Source organism: Pogoniulus pusillus, chromosome 5 (assembly GCF_015220805.1).
Source record: "Pogoniulus pusillus isolate bPogPus1 chromosome 5, bPogPus1.pri, whole genome shotgun sequence".
In the NCBI taxonomy this organism is placed as follows: Eukaryota; Metazoa; Chordata; class Aves; order Piciformes; family Lybiidae; genus Pogoniulus; species Pogoniulus pusillus.
The window spans coordinates 9,674,874-9,698,407 of record NC_087268.1 but is presented as its reverse complement, the minus strand read 5'-3'; the positions used below and the strand labels follow the sequence as shown (position 1 = coordinate 9,698,407).

Genomic DNA, 23,534 nt, shown 5'->3' with positions numbered 1-23,534 from the left:
ATAGAATGGTTTGAGTTGGATAGGACATCAAAGGTCATTTAGTTCCAAACTCCACTACGGGAAGGATATTGAGGTGCTGGGGCATGTCCAGTGAATCAAGCCACAAGGCTTGTGAAGAGCCTAGAGCACCTTTAAAGACACTGGAGTGAGGGGGGGTACAGTCTCCTCTCTCTGGTGACAAGCGACAGGACTAGAGAAAACAGTTCTAGGCTGCACCAAGGGAGGTTTAGGCTGGATATTAGGAAATTCTTCTTCACTGAAAGGGTTAACACTGAAATGGTCATCCCAGGGCAGTGGTGGAGTCACCAGTTCTCAAGGTGTCGAAATTATTTATGGAACTGGAGCTTAGGAGCATGGGGTTGACCTTGCAGTGCTGGGTTGAAGTTTGGACTAGATGATCTTGAGCATCTCTTGCAATCAAATATGTGTGTTCTGTCTTTCTATCATTTGGCAGCTGAGCTCTGGCAGCTTGTTCATAACAGAGGTGTTTCTCCTTCCCCCCCCAGTCAGTGGGCAAGGAGGAAAAGGACGTGGGAGGCAGAGAGGTTAGCTGAGATAAAGACAACGTACTACTCTATTGCAGGGATGCCTGATTGCACAAAAGGAAATGAATACTGGCATATGCAGGGAAACAGACAAAAAGTGAACTGCTGCACCTGTGATGCCCAAAGACCAAAGAAAGAGAACACCCCTGCCTGGAAGCTGAGGGGAACAAAACAAAACAAACACACACTAAGAACCCAGAACAGGAAACTTTACAAGTACTCTTGTGGCCAAGAAGGCAAATGGTCTCCTAGGGTGCATTAAGAAGTCTGTGGCCAGCTTGTTGAGGGAGCCTCCCCTACCTTTCTATTCTGGTGAGGCCAAATCTGGACTATTGTGTCCAGTTCTGGGCATCCCAGTACAAGAGAGGCTGAGAACTCCTGGAGAGAGTCTAACAGAAGCTGTGAGGATGGTGAAGGGACTGGGACATCTGTGCGATGAGGAAAGGCTGAGAGACCTGGGGCTGCTTAGCCTGGAGAAGAGAAGGCAGAGAGGGGACCTGTCAGTGTTTATGGATATATTAGGGTGTGTGTCAAGAAGAAGGGGCCAGTCTCTTTGTAGTGGTGCCCAGTGACTGGGTGAGAGACAATGAACACATAGTAGAACTCAGGAAGTTCCTCCTCAACATGAGGAACTGTGGGGCTGCTGGAGCCCTGGAGTAGGCTGCCCAGAGAGACTGTGGAGTCTCCTTCTCCAGAGACTTTCAAGATCTACCTGTACACATTCCTGTGTATCCTGCCCTATCTAATCTCACACTTGATGATTTCCAAAGGTCTCTTCCAACCGCTACCCTCTGTGATTTTAGATACCAGGTTGATACTCCTGTTGTTAAGAGGAAAACAAAATTTACAGGTACTACATTACTGTGATATGAGGTCATGAGGATGGGCAGGATTTTCAGTTCTTAGCATTTGCTAGACTTTATTCTGCTTTCTCAAATTCTTCTTCTTCTTTTTCCCCCCTCTCTCTTTCTTTTTGAGGTGGTTTCTGCATTTGCAGGACTAGCCCAGCCCAGGGATTTGATTTGAAAGCTGTTGAGAAAAAAACAGGCAGGGTTTCACTATCAGATTATTTGAAGTAGGAGCAAATGGGAATGATCTGCTCCTCATGATCCTGTTACATAAAAGTGGTGGAATCATGAGGATCAAGGTGGCCTTTTTCCTGCCTGTGCGTGGTTTCATGGGGAGCTGCCTGCTTGGAAGGCAGGCTCTTGGGATCATATGTGCACTTGGCAATGTACCTGTGTAAACCTCTAAAGATTGAGCTCTCTGGATTTTGGTATGTTTTTGTTTTGTTTTAATTTGGTAGCTCCTTTGTTCCATGGAGCAATGGAGTCTGGTAAATTTTCTTGTCCCTGTGTCAGAAGGCAATGGCATATGAGATGTCTCCAGCAGGTGAAACATTTGCCATCCTGTCCTGTGAGACGTGACCACTCTCCTACCCTGCCTTGGGCAGTGAAGTGATTTGGCACATGGCAGCAGATTCAGGGTATGACTGGGTAGTTGTTCTCAAAAGCCTGGCAGCACTGAAGCCAGGAGAAGTTACACTTTAGAGGCAGAGCTGTCCACGTATTATGTGAGGCTTTGCATCCCATTGATGAGCAGGGTGGACCCCCAGGGATAGATGGGATAGATGTTACAGGGTGGACGGATGGGAACCTGATAGGAGATTAAGCACCACTCCCTGTATGCCAGAGGGGGGGGGCTATTTGTGAGCAAGGATGTGTTTTTTTCCTATGCCTAAACCCCTCGTGCTGTGACTGGGTTCCTTGGGTTGCATAATTAATGGTGTATTTGTGCTCTCACCATGAATACCGCCAGCCACAGAGCTCCGCCACTGCTTTTGCTTCTCAGGCTGAGGATCACTAAAATATTTTGCTGCTAAAACTTAGTCACAACCACATCTTCCTGAACAGATTGTTAGATTTTATACTTTATTCAGCTTGAGTAATTTGAAATCTTTCTATCAGTGACAGGAGTCTCATTTTTGTGTATGGCATCTTTGGGTTTTTTACACTTTCTGTTTACCTGCCTAAATCATATCAGAGTTTTCAAGCGTGAGTCACAGAAGGCATCAGTTTGGATGGAACCCTCAAATGTCATCTTGTCCAACTCCCATGCAGTGAGCAGGGACATTTGCAACTAAATCAGGCTGCTCAGGGCCCCGTCAACTTTGGCCTTCAATGTATCTAGGGATGGAGTCTCCACTCTCTGGGAAACCTGTTGTAGTATTTCACTGTGCTCATTGTGAAGAACTTCCTCCTTATCTTCAACCTGCACCTACTGTGCTCTAGTTTAAAACTGTTTCTCCTCATCCTGTTACCACATCCTGTTCCACTCCAGATTTCCTTTAGATTCCCTTCAGATACCGAAATGCAGCATTAAGGTCTCCCTGGAGTCTTCTCTTTTCCAAGCTGAACAATGTAAGCTTTCCCAGCCTGTCTTCATAGGAGAGATGCTCCAGCCCTCTGATCATCTTTATCCAGCAATATCTCGTAATACCCCTTCCACAGACAGCAACAAAATTCACCTGGTTTTGGATTTGTTTCTGTAGAAAATCTTGGTCCTTTCCACAAGTCACAGTGGATAAGGGAAGAGGAAATGGCCAGGGGAGATTTACATCGGACATCAGGAAAAAAGAAGGCTCTTAAAGACTGGAACAGGCTGCCTAGAGAAGCAGTTGAATCACCATCCCTGGAGGTATTTAAAAGTAACATAGATATGATGTTGAAGTATATGGTGTACTAATGACCATAATAGAATCAGATAATTGTTGGATTTACCTTGAAGGTCTTTTCCAACCATGATGATTCTATAAACCTCCAGAGCAGAGACTGAGCTGTTGAGGAAGAAGCCCGAATAACTTTGACAGACCTTGAAATGCATCTGTAGGGCTTAGATTACTTTGGGCTTAAGAGAAGATTTATATTTATTGGAAAGTACTGTCCCTTTCTTACCACTTCTGCTACCACTGAGAAAAATGTTAAGGGTAGCACTTTGGAAAGTGTACAATTAATATTACAGGGATAGACTCAGGGCTGAGGGATCACAAAGCTGGCATGCTGTATAACTTACAGTAAAATCTCACTTTGAGAAGTCACCATTTAAAAAATGCTCTTACTCAACACATCTGCTGCTTCTCTGCAGAGTGGTATCTGCTGACTTCAGTCACAGAAAGCAGTTCTTCTCTACTTTTTATTCCCATCAGTCCTGCAGAGCCTACGCAGCTCTGGGACTGCGGGTGGCTCTGGAGGACTGACAGCCAAATTAAATTCCCCTGCAGGTGCTCTGAGGCAGGCTTACCCAAGCCAGAGGAGTCAAACCAGCAGACAGGAGTTGAGAGCAGATGTGGTTTGGGGAAGAGATGGTGGATAGGGAAGATTAAAGCAGGCACTTCAAACCTGAGGTTCCAGGCTTAGATAAAAAAAGCCTACACATGTAGGGAGAACAAAAAAGAGAGGAGGGAGGGGCATTGCTTCCAGGATGATTTGTGTCTTGCAGTTCAGTTGCATGCAGCTCTTTTCTTGATATTTGAATCATTACGGGTTGGAAGTGGCCTCCAGAGATCATGCAGTCCAACCTCTTGCCAAAGCAGAATCACCTAGGACAGGCCATGCAGGAATGCATCCAGAAGGGTTTGAAAAGTCTCCAGACAAGCAGACTCCACAGTCTCCCTGGTCCAGTGCTCAAGCACCCCTAGAGTAAAGACGTTTTCCCTCATGTTGAAGTGGAACTTCCTGGGTATCTGTTGCCCCTTGTCCTATCACAGGACACCACTGTCAAGGGACTGGCCCTTTCTTCTTGAAATCCACCCTTCAGGTATTTGTAAACATTACTAAGATCTCCTCTCAGACTTCTCTTCTCCAGGTTAAACAGCCTGTGGGGGGTGTTGTATAGAAGAAGAGTTATTACTAAGTGGTGGTAATGTTGGTCTTATATATCAACCTCTTTAAGAAGTCTCTTTGATGTCAGCAACACTTGTTTAAATTCCAATATTTTTGTAGCTTTTCTCATTTTTTGAAGTTAAAACATATGTATTGTTTCATGCTTTTATTTCTGTCATGAATATTTGTGGAATGTTGACATCAGCTTTGTGGATTGGGGCAATATTGTTAAACTGAGGTATTAAAATAATGAGCCAGACCTCCCTAAACTCACTGAGATTTACTTAAAAAACTCTGATGTATTTGTTCTTTCATAGAACCATAAATCATTCAGTTGGAAAAGACCTCTAAGGTCATTGAGTCCAACTGTCAAGGCTACTAAACTATGTCCCAAAGTGCCATGTTGGCATATTCCTTGATCTTCTCCAGGAATGGTAACTGCACTACTTCCCTGGGCAGCCTATTCCAATGCTTGGCCACTCTTTCAAAGCTAATTTTGTCCAGTTGCCCTCAATGAGCAGGCACAACCTCCAACTAGATCAGGCTGCCCAGGGCCACATCAAATCTGAGCTTCAATGTCTTCAGGGAGAGGGTCTCAAACACATACCTGAGCAAACCATTTCAGTATTTTAACACTCTCTTTGTAGAACTTCCTCCCAATGTTCAACCTAAATCTACCCTGCTCTAGTTTAAAATCATTCTCCCTCGTTCTGTCACTGCATGCCCTTATAAAAAAGTCCTTCTCCAGCCTTCCTATAGGCTTCCTTCAGGTACTGACAGGCTGCTATAAGGTATCCCCAGAGCTTTCTCTTCCCCAGGACAAACAGCCCCAATTCTCTCACGTTGTCAGTGACAGCCTAGGACTTGATAACAGGATGCAAATCTCTGCCACATCAATCTCACAATCCCAGGGTTTCTTTGGTTCCCAAGTCCATGTAGATCTATCTATGTGTTTATATATGGGTATCTCAGGTGTGGTTCATCAAATCTCACCTGTAAATGTCTGAATATAGTCTGCAGATAAGGCTGAATGTTCCTCTTCCAGCAGCAGCCAGCTCCTGGAGCCCAGCTCTCCTGCTTCCATGCTCAGGATGCCATGGCAGCTATCCCTCCTAAAGGCATGTACACTTGGAAGCTGATAAAAACACTCCCATGTAAAGTAATTCCAGGCTATGGTGAGGCTGTTACACATATGAATAGACCTTTAAGGGATGTGTGAAGGAAACCTTTTTTTGTTCTCCTATCTCTTCAGAACACTTCATGCCATTGCTTTGGTCTCTTCACTCAAATTTTGCTGCCTTTTAAAAAATTAATTTATTTTTATTCACCTGCCACATCTGTGGCATATTTAAACATAAAACTTATGAGGACACAGAAGAGTTAGAGTCAGAAATGGGGAGAAAGATGTGGAAGAAGGGGCTCTTGTGATAGGCACAGGTGTGAGTGTGAAGGAGTATGCAAAATTAATGATCTGTATTAATTTTGCTATCCAGGCAATGGGTGTTAATAACTATGAGCACTGTTTATTAACATTAAAGTTCACCAGAAACTTATTCACAGGTTCAAAAAACAATGCACAGGTTGGAAATTTGTGCAAGCAGGGCACAGGCAAAACTAGAGCACTTATCTCTTAGAGTGGCAAATGCAAATATTACAGTATCACAGTATCACCAAGGTTGGAAGAGACCTCACAGATCATCAAGTCCAACCCTTTACCACAGTGCCCAAGGCTAGACCATGGCACCAAGTGCCACATCCAACCTTGCCTTGAACTGCCCCAGGGACGACGACTCCACCACCTCCCCGGGCAGCCCATTCCAGTGTCCAATGACTCTCTCAGTGAAGAACTTTCTCCTCACCTCGAGCCGAAATTTCCCCTGGCGCAGCCTGAGGCTGTGTCCTCTTGTTCTGGAGCTGGCCACCTGAGAGAAGAGAGCAACCTCCTCCTGGCCACAACCACCCCTCAGGTAGTTGTAGACAGCAATAAGGTCACCCCTGAGCCTCCTCTTCTCCAGGCTAAACAACCCCAGCTCCCTAAGCCTCTCCTCGTAGGGCTTGTGCTCAAGGCCTCTCACCAGCCTCGTCGCCCTTCTCTGGACACGCTCAAGCATCTCAGTGTCCTTCCTAAACTGGGGGGCCCAGAACTGAACGCAGTACTCGAGGTGTGGTCTGACCAGTGCAGAGTACAGGGGCAGAATGACCTCCCTGCTCCTGCTGACCACACCACTCCTGATACAAGCCAGGATGCCACTGGCTCTCTTGGCCACCTGGGCACACTGCTGGCTCATGTTCAGGCGGGTATCAATCAGTACCCCCAGATCCCTCTCTGTCTGGCTGCTCTCCAGCCACTCCGACCCCAGCCTGTATCTCTGCATGGGGTTGTTGTGGCCAAAGTGCAGCACCCTGCACTTTGAGCTATTGAACCCCATCCCATTGGCCTCTGCCCATCTGTGCAGGCGGTCAAGGTCCCGCTGCAGAGCCCTTCTGCCCTCCAGCTCAGTCACATCTGCCCCCAGCTTAGTGTCATCTGCAAACTTGCTGATGACTGACTCGATGCCCTCATCCAGATCATCTATGAAGATGTTAAAGAGGATGGGGCCCAGCACTGATCCCTGAGGGACACCACTAGTGACTGGCCGCCAGCTGGATGTGGCACCATTCACCACCACTCTCTGGGTCCGGCCCTCCAGCCAGTTCCTAACCCAGCACAGAGTGTTACCATCCAAGCCGCGGGTTGACAGCTTAGCCAGCAGTTTGCTGTGGGGGACAGTGTCAAAGGCCTTGCTGAAGTCCAGATAGACCACATCCACAGGCCTCCCCACATCCACCAAGCGGGTCACCTGATCATAGAAGGAGATCAGGTTAGAAAGGCAGGATCTGCCCTTCCTAAACCCATGCTGGCTGGACCTGAGATCTTTGCCATCCCTCAGGTGCGCAGTTATTGGCCCCAAGAGAACCTGCTCCATCAGTTTCCCTGGCACTGAGGTCAGGCTGACGGGTCTGTAGTTCCCAGGTTCCTCCATCCGACCCTTTTTGTGGATGGGGACCACGTTGGCCATTTTCCAGTCTCCTGGGACCTCTCCGTTGAGCCAGGACTGCTGGAAAATGATGGAGAGTGGCTTGGCCAGCTCAGCTGCCAGCTCTCTCAGCACCCTGGGATGGATCCCATCTGGTCCCATGGACTTGTGGGTGTCCAGATGGCTCAGCAGGTCCTGAACTAATTCCTCATGAATTTCCAGGGGAACACACTGCTCCCCGACCCCATCCCCCAGTTTAAGAGGCCATTTGCCTCCTCCTCCTCTCTCCTTACTGTTGAAAACTGAGGCAAAGAAGGCATTCAGGACCTCTGCCTTTGCTTCATCATCAGTTATAGTGTTCCCCTCCTGGTCCAGTAAGGAGTGGAGGGTCTTCTTGCCCTTCCTTTTAGCATTGATAAATTTATAAAAGTGTTTTTTGTTAACTTTCACGGAAGTGGCAGCCTAAGTTCTAGCTGAGCCTTAGCCTCTCTAATTTTCCTCCTACATAGTCTGGCTACCTCCTTAAACACATCAGGAGAAGCCTTCCCCTCCTTCCAGAGGCGATACACCCTCTTTTTCTCCCCCACTTCCTTCAGGAGCTCTTTGCTCATCCAGGCTGGTCGCCTCCCCCTGCGGCTCATCTTTCGGCATGTGGGAACTGCCAGCTCCTGTGCCTTCAAGAGCTCCTGTTTAAAGTAAGTCCAACCATCCTGGACCCCTTTGTTCTCAAGAACTGCTGCCCAGGGGACATTGGAAATAAGTTCCTTGAGCAAATTGAAGTTTGCCCTCCTAAAGTCCAAGGTGTAGGTTTTGTTGAGGTGCCTCCCTACCTCCCTGTATATTGAAAACTCCACTAACTCGTGGTCGCTACACCCTAGGCAGCCTCCCACTATCACATCTCCTACCAGCCCTTCTCTGTTGGAGAGCAGCAGGTCAAGCTGAGCTTGACCCCTAGTAGGCTCGTTTAACAGTTGGGTCATGAAGCTGTCCTCCATGCACTCCAGAAATCTCCTGGACTGCCTCCTCTCTGCTGAATTAAGTTCCCAGCAGATATCTGGCAGGTTAAAGTCACCCACAAGGACAAGATCTGAAGATCTTGAGACAGCCTCCAACTGTTTGTAAAATATCTCATCTGTTCCCTCATCCTGGTTGGGTGGTCTGTAACAGACTCCAACCAGGATGTCAGATTTATTAGTCCTACCTCTGATTTTAATCCACAGGGTCTCTACCCCTTCATCCCTCACTTCTAGCTCAATGGCATGGAGTGACTCTCTAATATACAGGGCCACCCCTCCTCCTCTTCTCCCTTGCCTATCTCTCCTGAAAAGGTTATATCCCTCCAGTATAACAGCCCAGTCATGTCTGTCGTCCCACCAAGTTTCTGAAATGGCAACTACATCGTAGTCCCCCTGGTGGACCAGGACTTCCAATTCCTCCTGTTTGTTACCCAAGCTGCGTGCATTGGTGTAGATACACTTCAGCTGGGCTCTCGATTCAATTGTCCTTAGTTTCCTTCCATCTCTCTCCTTCTCAGAGAGAGTAATTTCCTCACCCACCCCCTTCAGACCTAGTTTAAAGCCCGCCTAATGAGCCCTGCCAACTCCAGTGCCAGGACTCTCCTGCCCTTCCTAGATAACTGCACCCCATCACAAGCCAGCAGGTCCGGCGCAGTAAAAGTTCCCCCATGATCAAAAAACCCAAAACGCCGCCGCTCGCACCATCCCTTCAGCCATTTGTTGATATCGTAGGCTCTGCTGTTCCTCTCTGTGAACTCCCTTGCCACAGAGGGAACTGAGCATAACACCACCTGCGCTCCCGCCCCATCTATCAATTTCCCCAGGGCTTTAAATTCCTTTTTAATTGCCCTGGTCCCCTTCTTTTCAATTTCATCGCTGCCAGCCTGTATTACCAACAAGGGGTAATAATCAGAGGGCTGGATTAGGTTTGGGAGTCTCCTGGTGATGTCCCTAACCCGGGCACCAGGAAGGGAGCAGACCTCCCTGTGAGACGGGTCGGGACGACAAATGGGTCCCTCTGTCCCCCTCAAGATGGAGTCCCCGACAACTACAACTCTTCTCTTTTTCTTGTTTTTTGTGGAGCTAGTCACCACAGTTGGTGGTGACTGCTCCACCCTAGGCAATGTCTCAGTGGGGTGATCCTCATCGCTCTCACCCTCTGTACCCTCTGCATGCAGCGCCTCATACTTGTTGCGCAAGGGCAGAGGAGGAGAAGGAGAGGGCCGGGGATGATTTCCCTTACTTCCCCTGACAGGGATCTGCACCCATCCCTCACTGTTTCCAGGGGCAGATTCCTTAGCAGGGGGGATCTGCAGAGCCTGCACCCACAGATCCAGCTCCCTTTCATTCTCCCTTATTGACCTGAGCTTTTAAGTATTTACTCACAACATTATAAATCAGAGAGTGCCCAAAGCAGCTGGAACTCTGTCCCATTGGCTGCTGAGACTTGATTTCTCCCAGGCTTCTGGAAAGGAAGCTGACGATGCCTGACCTTGTCCCCAGCTCCCCTGGATGATCTGTGTGTCTGCAGGACTTGTAGCCTTAGCAGGAAGGCTTTCAGGGGCAGGCAGGGTGTCCTGAGGTGTGCACGGTCTCGGCACGGTGTCACGCCAGGGGCTGTGCGAGGCGACCGCCTGCAGGCATCTGGAGCCTGTTCCTGGTGAGCTCTTCAGGCGAATTCGGGATGCAAAACGAGGGGCAGCAGCCTGGTGCTGCCTGCTCATCCCTTCTGTCAGTGTCCAGGACATGGATTAGCCAAGGGGAATGGCATTTTGCCAGGCCTCACCATGATAGGCAAAGCCAGGGTGTCATGGTTTGGATGTTCCCCACCCCCTCACACTTTAGAAATCACCCAGAGTAGACTGAGCCAGCTCTGGAAATACAAATGAAGCTTCTATTTACAGCAGCACAATATACAAGCAGATGTTTACTGTATATACCGTTATAGACAGAAATAGATAAGGTAAAAGGTAATACAGAAACACAACTTCCCTCCCAGAAACCTGAGTCCCCAGGAGGGACTCTCAACCACTCCTGCACCTTCCCCTTACCCCTCTCAACCTTACCCCAGTCCCAAGGAAGAATGGAGGTTCTCTCATGGGGTTAGGAAGCAAAGTGGATTAGTCAAAGAAATGGCAGAGAGGGGTGAGGTTAGAGATGCAGCTCAGCCAGTTCCCCAGCAGAAGTGCCTTATCTGTGTTTTGCTTTTTGTTTTTATACAAGGATCAGTGCTGGGCCTGGTCCTGTTCAATATCTTTACTGATAATCTGAGCAAGGGGATTGAGTCCAGCATCAGTAAGTTGGCAGATGACACCAAGCTAGGAGCAGGTGTTGATCTGTTGGAGGGTAGGAGAGCCCTGCAGAGGGACCTGGACAGGCTGGCTGGGTGGGCAGAGGCCAGTGGGATGAGATTTAACAAAAGTAAGTGCAGGGTTCTGCACTTTGGCCACAACAACCCCAAGCAGTGCTGCAGGCTGGGAACAGTGTGGCTGAAAGCACCCAGGCAGAAAGGGACCTGAGGGTACTGGTAGATAGTAGCTGAAGATAAGCCAACAGTGTGCCCAGGTGGGCAGGAGAGCCAATGGCATCCTGGCCTGTATCAGGAACAGTGTGGCCAGCAAGACTGGGAGGTTATTCTGCCCCTGTACTTGACACTGGTCAGGCCACACCTTGAGTACTGTGTCCAGTTCTGGGCTCCTCAATTCAAGAGAGATGTTGAGGTGCTGGAATGTGTCCAGAGAAGGGCAACAAAGCTGGTGAGGGGCCTGGAACACAAATCCTATGAGGAGAGGCTGAGGGAGCTGAGGTTGTTTAGCCTGGAGAAGAGGAGGCTCAGGGGTGACCTCATTGCTGTCTACAACTACCTGAAAGGAGGTTGTTGGTCTCTTCTCCCAGGCAACCAGCAACAGAACAAGGGGGGACAGTCTCAAGTTGTGCTGGGGGAAGTACAGGCTGGATGTTAGGAGGAAGTTGTTGGCAGAGAGAGTGATTGGCATTGGAATGGGCTGCCCAGGGAGGTGGTGGAGTCACCATCCCTGGAGGTGTTCAAAAAATGATTGAATGAGGCACTTAGTGCCATGGTCTAATTGATTGGACAGGGCTGGGTGCTAGTTTGGACTGGATGATCTTGGAGGTCTCTTCCAACCTGTATGATTCTATCTCAGCAAGCCTATGAGTGAAGTAGACATCACCATTGTTTTCCTTCCATAGCCTGTAATCTAATTCTTCTCACCCAAACCCTTCTAATTAACTAAACCATGGCACTAAATGCTTCATCCAGCCTCCTCTTAAATATCTCCAGGAGTGGTGACTCCACTGCCTCTCTGGGCAGCCCATTCAAATGCCAATCACTCTTTCAGTGAAGAACTTCTTCCTAACATCCAGCCTAAACCTGCCCTGGCACAGCTTGAGACTGTGTTCTCTTGTTCTGTTGCTGGGTGTATGGGAGAAGAGACCAACTCCCAACTGGCTACAGTCTCCTTTCAGGTAGTTGCAGAGAGCAATGAGGTCTCCCCTGAGTCTCCTCTTCTCCAGACTGAACAACCTCAGCTCCCTCAGCCTCTCCTCATAGGGCTGTGCTCCAGCCAAATCAAACAAAAAATCCCCAAACACCTTCTTCCCCTCCCTTTCTCCCTCTCCCAAGAAAATAAATAAATAAGAGATTCCCATAGGCATTAATTTTTTATTTCTAGTTCTTCCATTCAGGTGAAGTTAATAAGGACTGCAATTCCTTCCCAGTTCAACAACAGAATGATAATTGTGATCTTGCCTCTGATTCCAGGCAGAAACAGGAATTAGTTCAAGGAGGCTTGTCAGGACCTGCATCTGCCAAAATGAGGGAATAGAACATGTCTTTTATGAGGAAAAGCTGAGAGACTTGGGGCCGTTTATCCTGGAGAAGGCTGAGAGGGTATCTGATCAACACTGGCAAATACCTGAGGGGTGAGTGTCAAGAAGAAGGGGACAGTCTCTTTGCAGTGGTGCTCAGTGAAAGGGTGAGGGTCAATGGACACAAACTGGAACACAGAAAGTTCCATCTCAACATGAGGAAAAACTTATTTCTTCTGAGGGTGCTGTAGCCCTGGAGCAGGCTGCCCAGAGAGGTGGGGGAGTCTCCATCTCTAGAGACTTTCCAAACCTACCTAAACTTGTTCCTGTGTGGCCTGCCCTATGTGATCCTGCTTTGGCAGGGGGTTTGGACTCGATCTCCAGATGTCCCTTTCAACCCTTAGTAGCCTATGATTGTATAATCTTCTCAGGATCTGGCCAGCCTGCTCTAGGGTAGGGTGTCCCTGCCCATGGCAGGGGGGGTTGGAACTGGATGATCCTTGTGATCTCTTCCAACCCTGACTTATTCTATGATTCTTTGATTCTCATTTTTGCTCTGAAAAAGATGGCACTGTGTCCTGCAACATGTACGAACTGCCAAGCTGTGGGGCTTCCCTCTGTCTCAGCATAATTTGCAAGGCATTTTTTTCAGCAGAACCATGAAAAAATCATCACATTCCAGAAGAGTCCTCCTTAGATGAGCTGGAGGCAGTGAATCTGACCTTGGGTTGTTTAATTTTTAACATAAAGCAAGAATTAGTATACACAGCATAAAACAAACAGTTCTTATTGTCACATCTCAATCTTTTGTTTGATATAAGCTGTTGTATTGAATGCAATGTTGCAGGGATTTTCTTTGTATGTTAAGAGTGGGCAAACATGGTAGTAGTGAGGAGAGACTGCGAGAAGCTTTATAAAAGCCCTTCTGGGTTTGTGCTGTGCAAAGGAACAAAGCTGTGAGCAGGGGAACTGATGCAGCCTGGCTCCCTGTGGGCATGCTTCTCACAGCTGGCAGATTTTTTAATTGAATTTTACCCTAAAGCAGTAGTAGGAGGTCACTCCTTTCAGATACCAGAGAGTTGTCTCAGGAGAGCACTGTGAGAGATGTTCCAATAGAGACATGCCCATTTGGAAGCAACACTGAGGCCATGTAGTGGGATTTCAGGTGCCAAATAGCCACAAAATGTGTCTGAAGCTGTTTTCAGAGTTCTCCACCTCATCTTGCCCCTCAAACGATGTGTTTTGTGGTTATCTCTTATTTCTGTAACCTTCTAAGGAGAAGAGTGTGCTTGGGACTTTGGCATGCCATGACATCAATGTCTGGGACTGACTTGCCATGACTATGGTAGGTGTCAATGTTTCAGGTGAAACATTTCTGTAATGGGACACTGGATTCACATGCTAAGAGTTGGCTAAAAGCTAGGGGGCTTTCATGGTTCTGTTGCTAGTATTTGAATTCTCCCTTCCTCCTCCTCCTCCTCTTGGATCTGCTGGCCAGAAGAAGGTGGCAGTAACAAAAGCCTTCAAGCTCTGCAGTGATGTATGAGGAGAGGCTGAGGGAGCTGGAGTTGTTTAGCCTGGAGAAGAGAAGGCTCAGGGGTGACCTCATTGCTGTCTACAACTACCTGAAGGGAGGCTGTAGCCAGGTGGGGGTTGGTCTCTTCTGCCAGACAACCAGCAACAGAACAAGGGGACACAATCTCAAGTTGTGCTGGGGGAAATACAGGCTGGATGTTAGGAGAAAGATGTTGCCAGAGAGAGTGATTGGCATTGGAATGGGCTGCCCAGGGAGGTGGTGGAGTCACCATCCCTGCAGGTGTTCGAGCAAAGCCTGGCTGAGGCATTTAGTGCCATGGTTTAATTGACTGGTTAAGGCTGGGTGATAGATTGGACTGAATGATCTTGGAGGTTTCTTCCAACATGGTCGATTCTGTGAACAGTAGGGAACACTACAAAGATGGCAGCTTTTAAAACCATAAGCATTGCTGTCTCCCATCATAAGCTTGAATTACTCCTGGCTGGTGCACACAGCGTGATGCTGTAGGGGATGCACAGGAGGCCACTGATGGTGTTCAGACAGAAGATGTGAGATTGTACTCAGGGACAGAAATGCAAAGTATGCCACACTTAGAGAATCATAGACTTGTTTCAATTAGAAAAGACCTCTAAGGTCATTAAGTCCAACCAACTGTTTTGGAAAGTTCTGAGCAGAAAACACTAGCCGGGGGAGAGCCAGGCTGGAGCTGCTCCAGATGTGCCGTCCCACTTGGTCTCTGTAAAACAGCATGGTTTGGAAGCATTTTCTGGCCATTTGGGTCTCCACTCTTGCCTCGGCTGTTAGAAAGAAATAGTGTTACTAAGGGTGGCTGCCCGTGCTTCAGCCACAGGAAAGTGATTTAAAAGGTTAAGAAGAGACCTTAAGACTTCCTTGCTCCTGTCAGCTTGCAATGCTGCCTTTAAGTTATTTTTATGTCGTCCTCACACACTCTATTATTCACAGTAGCCTTCAGTTTAATGTAGGGTGAACAGATGCCCTAGCATGCCTCAAATAGTTTTTATCCTTAATTAAATGTCCTTTATGTGTCCCATTATTTTTTTTTCTTGCTAGTTTCTGAAGTCCCAGGAATTCAATAGTTTTTCTTAGCAAGCTTTGTTTCATACCTACTTTTACACTTTTGTTGTACAGTCATCTGCAGAGCTTAAATGCATGCTAAGACTCCCTTGAACACTGTTTTCTCACTAGATGCTTCCTTCTGTAGCACTGTGTTTCTGAAGCTTATGCTGTTACGTGGTGATAATGCCCAATTTTCTTATTTCACAATCATCAGCTCCGAAAATAAGACAGTAGAAGTTTGTAATTTACAGGGCAATAAATGACATCTGCAGTTCTTATGGGTTTCAAGATGTATTGACTCAGCTCCACATATATATATCAGTCTGAGATGGGATCTATTAGGTTCTGCCTATACCTAGCGTCTTGCTTCCATTTACTCTTGCTGCTGTCGTGTCTTTGAGAGAGAATGTAAAAATGAAAGGGGGAAAAAATAGGAGCATGCACTCTGTTCACTACAGCAGGTGTTTTCTAAGTGTGCCAAGTCATAGGGGCTCAGCAGGCATGAAATGGTGGTGTGATGGTTTGGGCTCTTACCCGCCCCCCCACACTTTGTATTTGCCCAGCTAACTCAGACGGACCCTGGGAATATAGATGAAGCAATTTATTTACAGCTAGCAGAATTTACAAGCAGCTATTTACAATATATACAGTTATATACAATTATATACAGAAATATACAAAGGATAAACAATACAAAAACACAACTCCCCTCCCAGAAACCTGAGTCCCCAGGAGGGGCTCTCAAACCACCCCAACACCTCTCCCAGCCCTCTCAACCTTACCCCAGTTCTCAGGAAGAAGAGAGGCGCGGCCAAGAGGTTAGGGAGTAAGGTTAGTGGGAGCAAGGTTAATGAGATGTGACCAGGTCTGAAGGCAAAGGCAGAAGTGAAAGACAAAATGGAGAAAGTTTACTTCTTCTTCCCAGAGCTCTCAGTGTGACTGTGAGAGAAGGAGACACAATTGTTTTTCATTCCACTGCCTGTTATCAAGTTCTTTTACCAAAACATTCCAGCTTGCTTCTAACTAGCACAGGTGGCAAGTACACATGGATGTGCTTTACATTTATGCATATGAGTAGTTGATTTTAGTTGGAGGCATTCATAGATGTCATGCTAAGGATATGCGTTGCAGGACTGGATAGTAAAGAATAGAACAGTTTATTTCAGGGCCAGGAAGTAATTGCATAAGTATGTGAGCTGGTTTGTGAGTCATAGAATCTGAATGTCTTAAGCTAGAAGGGACTTAAAAGATCATAGAATGGTTTAGATTTGAAGTGACCGCAAAGATCATCCAGTTCCAACCCCCCAGCATAGGCAGGGACACCTCCCACTAGAACAGGTCACTCAAGGCCTCATCCAACCTAGCCTTGAACACTTCCAGGGAGGGAGCATCTGTAGTTTCCCTGGGCAACCGTTCCAGTATCTTACCACCCTTACTGTAAAGAACTTCTTCTTAACATCCAGTCTAAATCTCTTCCACTTTAAACCCATTACCCCTCATCTTGTCATTACAAGACCTTGTAAATAGTCCCTCTCCAACCCTCTTGTAGGCCCCCTTCAGATACTGGAGGGCTCCTACAAGTTCACCTCAAAGCCTTCTCCAGGTTGAAGAGCCCCAGCTCTCATAGCTTGTCCTCATAGGAGGAGTGTTCCAGCACTCTGATCATCTTCATGGCCCTTCTCTGAACTCTCTCCAACAGTTCAATGTCCTTCAGAGAATCAGCCAGTTTGGAAAAGACCTTTAGGATCATCAAGTCCAACCTATCACCTAATCCTTCTAATTAACTAAACTGTGGCACTAAATGCCTCATTCAGTCTCCTCTTAAACATCTCCAGAGATGGTGACTCTGTCACAGTATCATCAGGGTTGGAAGAGACCTCATAGATCATCAAGTCCAACCCTTTACCACAGAGCTCAAGGCTAGACCATGGCACCAAGTGCCACGTCCAATCCTGCCTTGAACAGCCCCAGGGACGGCGACTCCACCACCTCCCCGGGCAGCCCATTCCAGTGTCCAATGACTCTCTCAGTGAAGAACTTTCTCCTCACCTCCAGCCTAATTCCCATATAGCCCATTCCAATGGTGATCACTCTTTCCAAGAAGAACTTCTAGTGGGAGGTGTCCTTGCCCACAGAGGAGGGCTTGGAACTAGATGATCTTTAAGTTCTCTCCCAATCCAAACCATTCTATGATTAATCTCTCAAGCATGAATTTTCTGACAAAGAGGAAGGGAAGTGTCCTCTGATGTAGCTAGCAGTGCCTAACTGCTGAAATCTGAGCAACAAAACACTCTCTTGAAGAGAATAGTGTATGTAAGGTGAGCTGCCATGCTCAAGAAAATGATTTTTTTACAAGATAAATACTTTTAATATTTCCTCCGTCATTGTGATGGTTTGGGTGTTCCCTGCCCCCCCACACTTTGGAAATCACCCAGCCATTTTGGGCTAATCCACTTTGCTTCCTAACCCTCTGGCCGAACCTTTATTCTTTCCTGGGACTGGGGTAAGGTTGAGAGGGGTAGGAGGAAGGTGAAGGGGTGATTGAGAGCCCCTCCTGGGGACTCAGGTTTCTGGGAGGGGAGTTGTGTTTCTGTATTACCTTTTCCCTTGTCTATTTCTGTCTGTAACTGTATATACTGTAAATGTCTGCTTGTATATTGTGCTAGCTGTAAATATAAGCTTCATTTATATTTCCAGAGCTGGCTGAGTCTAGTCTGGGCGATTTCCAAAGTGGGAGGGGATAGGGAACACCCAAACCATCAGAATTGCATAGGGTCACGTCACAAGTACAGAACCAATTGCTATAGATACAATGTGGAATAAAGAAAACAAACCAAACAAAACCAAAATACATTACCCCCAAACCAACCAGAAGAGTGTCCTCCTGTTTTAAAACAGAGGTGAAAATGTTTTCAGAAAGGCAACTCTTGGTATTCACCAAGCAATCACTTCTGTATTGGTGAGAATGTGTTTGGAGCAGGAGGCAGGGATGTCTTGGGGTGTAAAATCAATGAAAGATTGTGATTTCTCTCAGATAGTTTTGCAGTTAGTCCTAAGTGCACGTTTCCAGTCTGGAAATAAAAAAAAAAAAGCAAGCTCTGATATCTGATCAGCAAAGGTTGGAGAAGTATTATTGATTTTCAAACACTCTTGGGAGAAATAACTTTTCCTAAATAACTATGGTGCTTCAAATGAAAATATTCTGGGCAGAACAAATGTCAAGTCACTTGATCCAAAAGGCATCTGTTTTTCATTATTCTGCTTTTAGAAATCCCCCTATTTCTTCTGGTAACTATCTCTGTGTAGCAGGACAGTGTATCTGATTGGACACTCATTCCTCTAAGCCAAGCAGTTCACTGCAAATCTATTTATTGTCCTGCAAAGTGACTGCATTGTAACATGTTTTTTTCCCCTCTCTCCTGCACTCTCCCAGGCTGCAGGAGATAAGGCTGTTCAAACAATAGACTCATTCATTTCACTCAATATGTGCTTGCAATTGAATGTATGGCATCATGATCATTGGCTTCAGATCCATCAACAGGGTGTCATTATTGCATTTAACTTAATTAGGATGGAAGGTCTCTTAAAAGAATGCTTCTTAGAGGGGAGTGTTGTAAATGTATGCTTGGCTTCTAATAAATAATCCAATAGGCTAATGCACAGTGAGGAATTTATACAGTAGCTGCTGGAGTAGAAGGCAAGGCAAAGAAAGCTGTAAGGAGGTTGTAGTGAGGTGGGGTTTGGTCTCTTCTCTGTAGTATCCCCCCCTGTAGTATTCTTTGTAGTATTCCCCACCCTGTAGAGAGGGAATGGCCTCAAGTTTCACCAAGGGAGCTTTAGGTTGGATATTAGGAAAAATTTCTTTCCTGCAAGAGTGTTCAGGCATTGGAACAGGCTACCCAAGGAAGTAGCAGAGTCACCATCCCTGGAGATGTTCAAGAAATGTGTGGATGTGGCACTTTGGCACATGGTTTAACAATTAATAAATGATTCTGTGCAGAGGCAAGCTCACATCTCAGCTCTGGGGAGGTCTTAGGATGGTCTTCCCATGCCTGAAGGATGCCTACAATAAGGATGGGGAGTAAATGTGTATAAGGGCATGTAGCAATAGTATCAGGGCAGTGATTTTAAATTAGAGCAGGTTTAGATTGGATGTTAGGATGTTTACTGTGAGGATGGTGTAACACTGCAAGACATTACCCAGGGAGGTGGTGGAGGCTCCAACACTTGAAACATTCAAGGTCAGGCTTGATGGGGCTCTAAGCAACCTCACTTAGTTGTGGGTGTCTCTGCTTACTGCAGGGGCTTTGGACTCGATGACCTCTAGAAGTCCCTTCCAACAATTCTATGAGTGTATTACAGAACGATGCTATGTTTTTGGGTGTGCTCTGAATCACACCATGTTTTGAATTGGAGGGGTCCTTAAAGATCATCTAATTCCACCCCACCCACCATGGATGCAGACAACCTCCCACTGGATCAGATTGCTCAAAGCCTCACTCAGTCTGGTCTTAAACACCTCCAGAGATGAGGTGTCCACAATTTCTCTGGGAAGCCCATTCCAGTGTGTTACCACCCTCACAGTATATAATTTCTTCCTAATATCCACTCTAATCTACTCTGCTCTATGTAAGAACACACAGACTACATTAAAAGAGCTAGTTTTCATTATGGACAGTCTCTGCTTCTAGAATGGCTTGATTTGGAAAGGACCTTAAAGATCATACTAATTCCAACCTCTCTACCACGGGCATGGGCAGCTCCTACTAGCCCAGGTTGCTCAAATTCTTATCCAGCCTGATCTTAAACAGTTCCATGTGTAGCTTCAGGAGGATGGGTGGGCCAAGTGATCATCTGTGCTGCTCTGCAGTTTGGGCACCTTTGCTTGTGAGCCCACCAGTCCTGCTACTCTTCTCAATGCGGGAAGGCAGTAGCCATTTCTGACCTGCTGCATTGTATGCAGAGGAATTACTTGCACTGTTTATTCTTTCTGGGGGGTTGCAGTCTAACCAGCTCTTCTACAGCTGAGGAAAACAAAGTAATCTATTTGGGCATGTTGACCTCCCTGGTGGATCAATACACCTTCCTCCCTCTCTGCTCCGCTCCTGAGATCATATTTCAGAGTTCCAGGAGGAGCTCCTGCTGTGCAGCATGCACATCTGCTTGTGATATTCTTTAGGGTTTTATTTCTGTTATGCCTTTTTTTTTTTTTTGTGGTTCCCATTGCAAGCATACACAGACAAGCTGTCTAATGAGCAATTAAAAAGAGAGCCCAAGACTAGAATTTAATTGTTATGCTTAGCCTGCTGAACAGGCATCATCCCCTTTCACCCAGTATCCTTCTTTGTAAGAGGCTGCAGGAGAACCTTTGAATTTTCCCTGGTGTTTTTCAAAAGGCCACAGCTGAATGCCAGCCTCATCCTCCCCCAGTTAGGCACAGGCATTCAGTGCTCAAAACAAAGGGAGCAGCAACAAGGCTGGTGAAAGGCTTGGAGCACAAACCCTATGAGGAGAGGCTGAGGGAGCTGGGGTTGTTTAGCCTGGAGAAGAGGAGGCTCAGGGGTGACCTCATTGCTGTCTACAACTACCTGAAGGGGCATTGTAGCCAGGTGGGGGTGGCCTCTTCTCCCAGGCAACCACCAATAGAACAAAGGGACACAGTCTCAAGTTGTGCTGGGGGAAGTATAGGCTGGATGTTAGGAGGAAGTTCTTCACAGAGAGAGTGATTTGCATTGGAATGGACTGCCCAGGGAGGTGGTGGAGTCACCATCCCTGGAGGTGTTCAAGAAAAGCCTGGATGAGGCATTTAGTGCCATGGTCTAGTTGACTGGCTAGGGCTGGGTGCTAGGTTGGACTGGATGATCTTGGAGGTCTCTGCCAACCTGGTTGATTCTGTGATTCTGATTCTGTCAGTCCTTGGTGCTGGTGCTTCATCTCTAAATGCCCCCTGAATGCTCAAAACACCTTTTTTCCAGAGGTGAAGAAGGTAGTGTGCTCATATTCTGGCTACGAATTTGTGTGGCTGTTTGGCTTTTCCTCCATAATAACCTATCGATCAGGTTTCACAGAGATGTTGGGGAATTTAACTTCCTGCAGCTTGCAAGGCAATGAGTAGATGGTGAGGCTCAGTCTGAGATGAACCCTAATTAGACTCCAGGGAGTGAATGAGGGGAAGAAGCAGGGAGAGAGATTTTAAGCATCGCAAATGTAAGAAGAGCTTTAAGTGGAGTCTGTAAGAGGCTGGGTCTATAGGAACTTTGACTTTGTTAAAAAGGCAGCTCAACTAACTCAGCTGCTTGCTGTTGTTTGGGTGCTTACAGCTTACCTGGCTTTCTCAGCTTTGTCTTATAATAGCCTGATGAACAATTGTCTTTTGTTTGTTTTTCCAGAGTTCAGCTATTCTTTTCTAATGATGGAAAAGCCTAAAAAACCCAATATATCGATGATAAAAATGTGAGCTGACATCTCTGGCAATGAAAGGTAATGAAATGAAATATTCCCCTGCAGCTCCCCTCAGTTTTTGTTCTTTTCTCATTTTATTGATTATCAAGAGTTAAACATCTTCCAGAGGGGCTTTGAAAGCACTCCAAAAGAGTTTAAAAGAATTACAGAATGGCTTATACTGGAAAGGGCTCTAGAGATGACGTACTCCAATCTCCCTCACATGGGCAGGGATGCCTCTCAACTAGATTTGGTTGCTCAAGGCTTCAATCAACCTGGCCTTGAACACCCCCAGGGAGAGGGCATCCACAGCATCTCTGAGCAACCTCTTTCAGTCATACCACCCTCATATTGAAGAAATTCTTCTTAGGATCTGCTCTAAGCCTCCTCTCCCTCAGCTTAAAAACATTACACCTTGTCCTATTGCTAGACACCCTTATGACACCAGTCTCAACTTGTGCTGGGGGAAGTATAGGATGGATGTGAGGAGGAAGTTCTTCCCAGAGAGAGTGATTGGCATTGGAATGGGCTGCCCAGGGAGGTGGTGGAGGCACCGTCCCTGGAGGTGTTCAAGGAAAGCCTGGCTGAGGCACTTGGTGCCATGGTCTAGTTCACTGGCTAGGGCTGGGTGCTAGTTTGGATTGGATGATCTTGGAGGTCTCTTCCAACTTGGTCAATTCTATGATTCTAAGAAGGGCTCAGTGTCTTTTCACTGATAGGACAGGGGACAATGGACAGAAGCTAGAACTTCAACATGAGGAATAACTTTTTTGTTGTGAGGGTGCTGGATCCCTGGACCAGGCTGCCTAGATAAATTTTGGAGTCTCCTTCTCTGGAGACTTTCCAAACCTGCCTGGATATGTTCCTGTGTGGCCTGCTCTAGGTGATTGTGCTTTTGCAGAGGGATTGGACTAAATGATCTCCAGATGTCTCTTCTATTCTGTTGTTCTGTGTGTTCCTTGCAGATCTCAAGTAATCTGCTGTTCAATTTTTCTGGTCTTCAAATGACAAGCAGCCTGTCTGTTAGCTCAGTCACCCCTGCGAGCAGACTACTGGCTGGATAGCAGCTCTGTGGTATGTGTGGATGGTGTCAGCTGACATTAGACAGGAATCACAGAGTCATGCTTCTGAGAAAGAATTAAAACACTTCCAGAGGTGATGGAAAGCATATTGTGCTGCACAGTAGGGCTGTTCCATCTACACCTAGATGTGACCAAAAGATCTTGTATTTTGGTTGGAAAGCACCTCTAATATCATGAAGTTCAGCCTTCTACCCAACACATCTATGACCACTAGTTGATATCCCCAAGTCACAGAATCACACAATGTCAGTGGCTGGAAGGGACCTCGAAAGATCATCTACTGTAACCCCCCTGCCAGAGCAGGATCACCTATACCAGATCACACAGGAGAAGTACACCACTCTTTTTTTAACACCTCCAGGGATGGTGACTCCACCACCTCTCTGGGTAGTCCATCCCAATGTCTGACCACCCTTTCAGTAATATGAATATTCCTAATATCCAACCTAAACCTCCTCTGGTAAAACTTTAGCATGTACTTGATGCAATGGATCTCCCTTATGGAAAGTGACCATTTCCTTCTGCATAATTCCAATGGTCAGATGTTGGACTAGGCTGCCCAGGGAGGCAGTGGAGTCACCAACCTTGGAGGTATTTAAGAAACATGTGGACCTGGCACTTGGGGACATGGTTTAATGGCCGTGGTGGTGTTAGGTTGATGGTTATATTTGATCTTAAAGGTCTTCTCCAAACAAACCTCAAGAAAGATGTTGAGGTGCTGGAACATGTCCAGAGAAGGGCAACGAAGCTGGTGAGGGGCCTGGAGCACAAATCCTATGAGGAGAGGTTGAGGGAACTGGGCCTGTTTAGCCTGGAGAAGAGGAGGCTCAGGGGTGATCTTATTACTGTCTACAACTACCTGAAGGGGCATTGTAGCCAGGTGGGGGTTGGCCTCTTCTCCCAGGCAACCAGCAATAGAACAAGGGGACACAGTCTCAAGTTGTGCCAGGGTAGGTATAGGCTGGATGTTAGGAAGAAGTTCTTCACAGAGAGAGTGATTTCCCATTGGAATGGGCTGCCCAGGGAGGTGGTGGAGGCACCGTCCTTGGGGGTCTTCAAGAAAAGCCTGGCTGAGGCACTTAGTGCCATGGTCTAGTTGACTGGCTAGGG

The 23,534-nt window shown here is 46.8% G+C and overlaps 1 long non-coding RNA gene across 1 annotated transcript in view; it reads left to right on the top strand.

The window, feature by feature from the left end:
- LOC135175646 (uncharacterized) overlaps positions 1-23,534 on the top strand; it is a 45,149-nt gene that overhangs the window by 12,843 nt on the left and 8,772 nt on the right. The window contains exon 3 of the long non-coding RNA XR_010302419.1: positions 21,291-21,381. This is a non-coding gene — a long non-coding RNA (uncharacterized LOC135175646). The remainder of the gene's footprint in view (positions 1-21,290; positions 21,382-23,534) is intronic.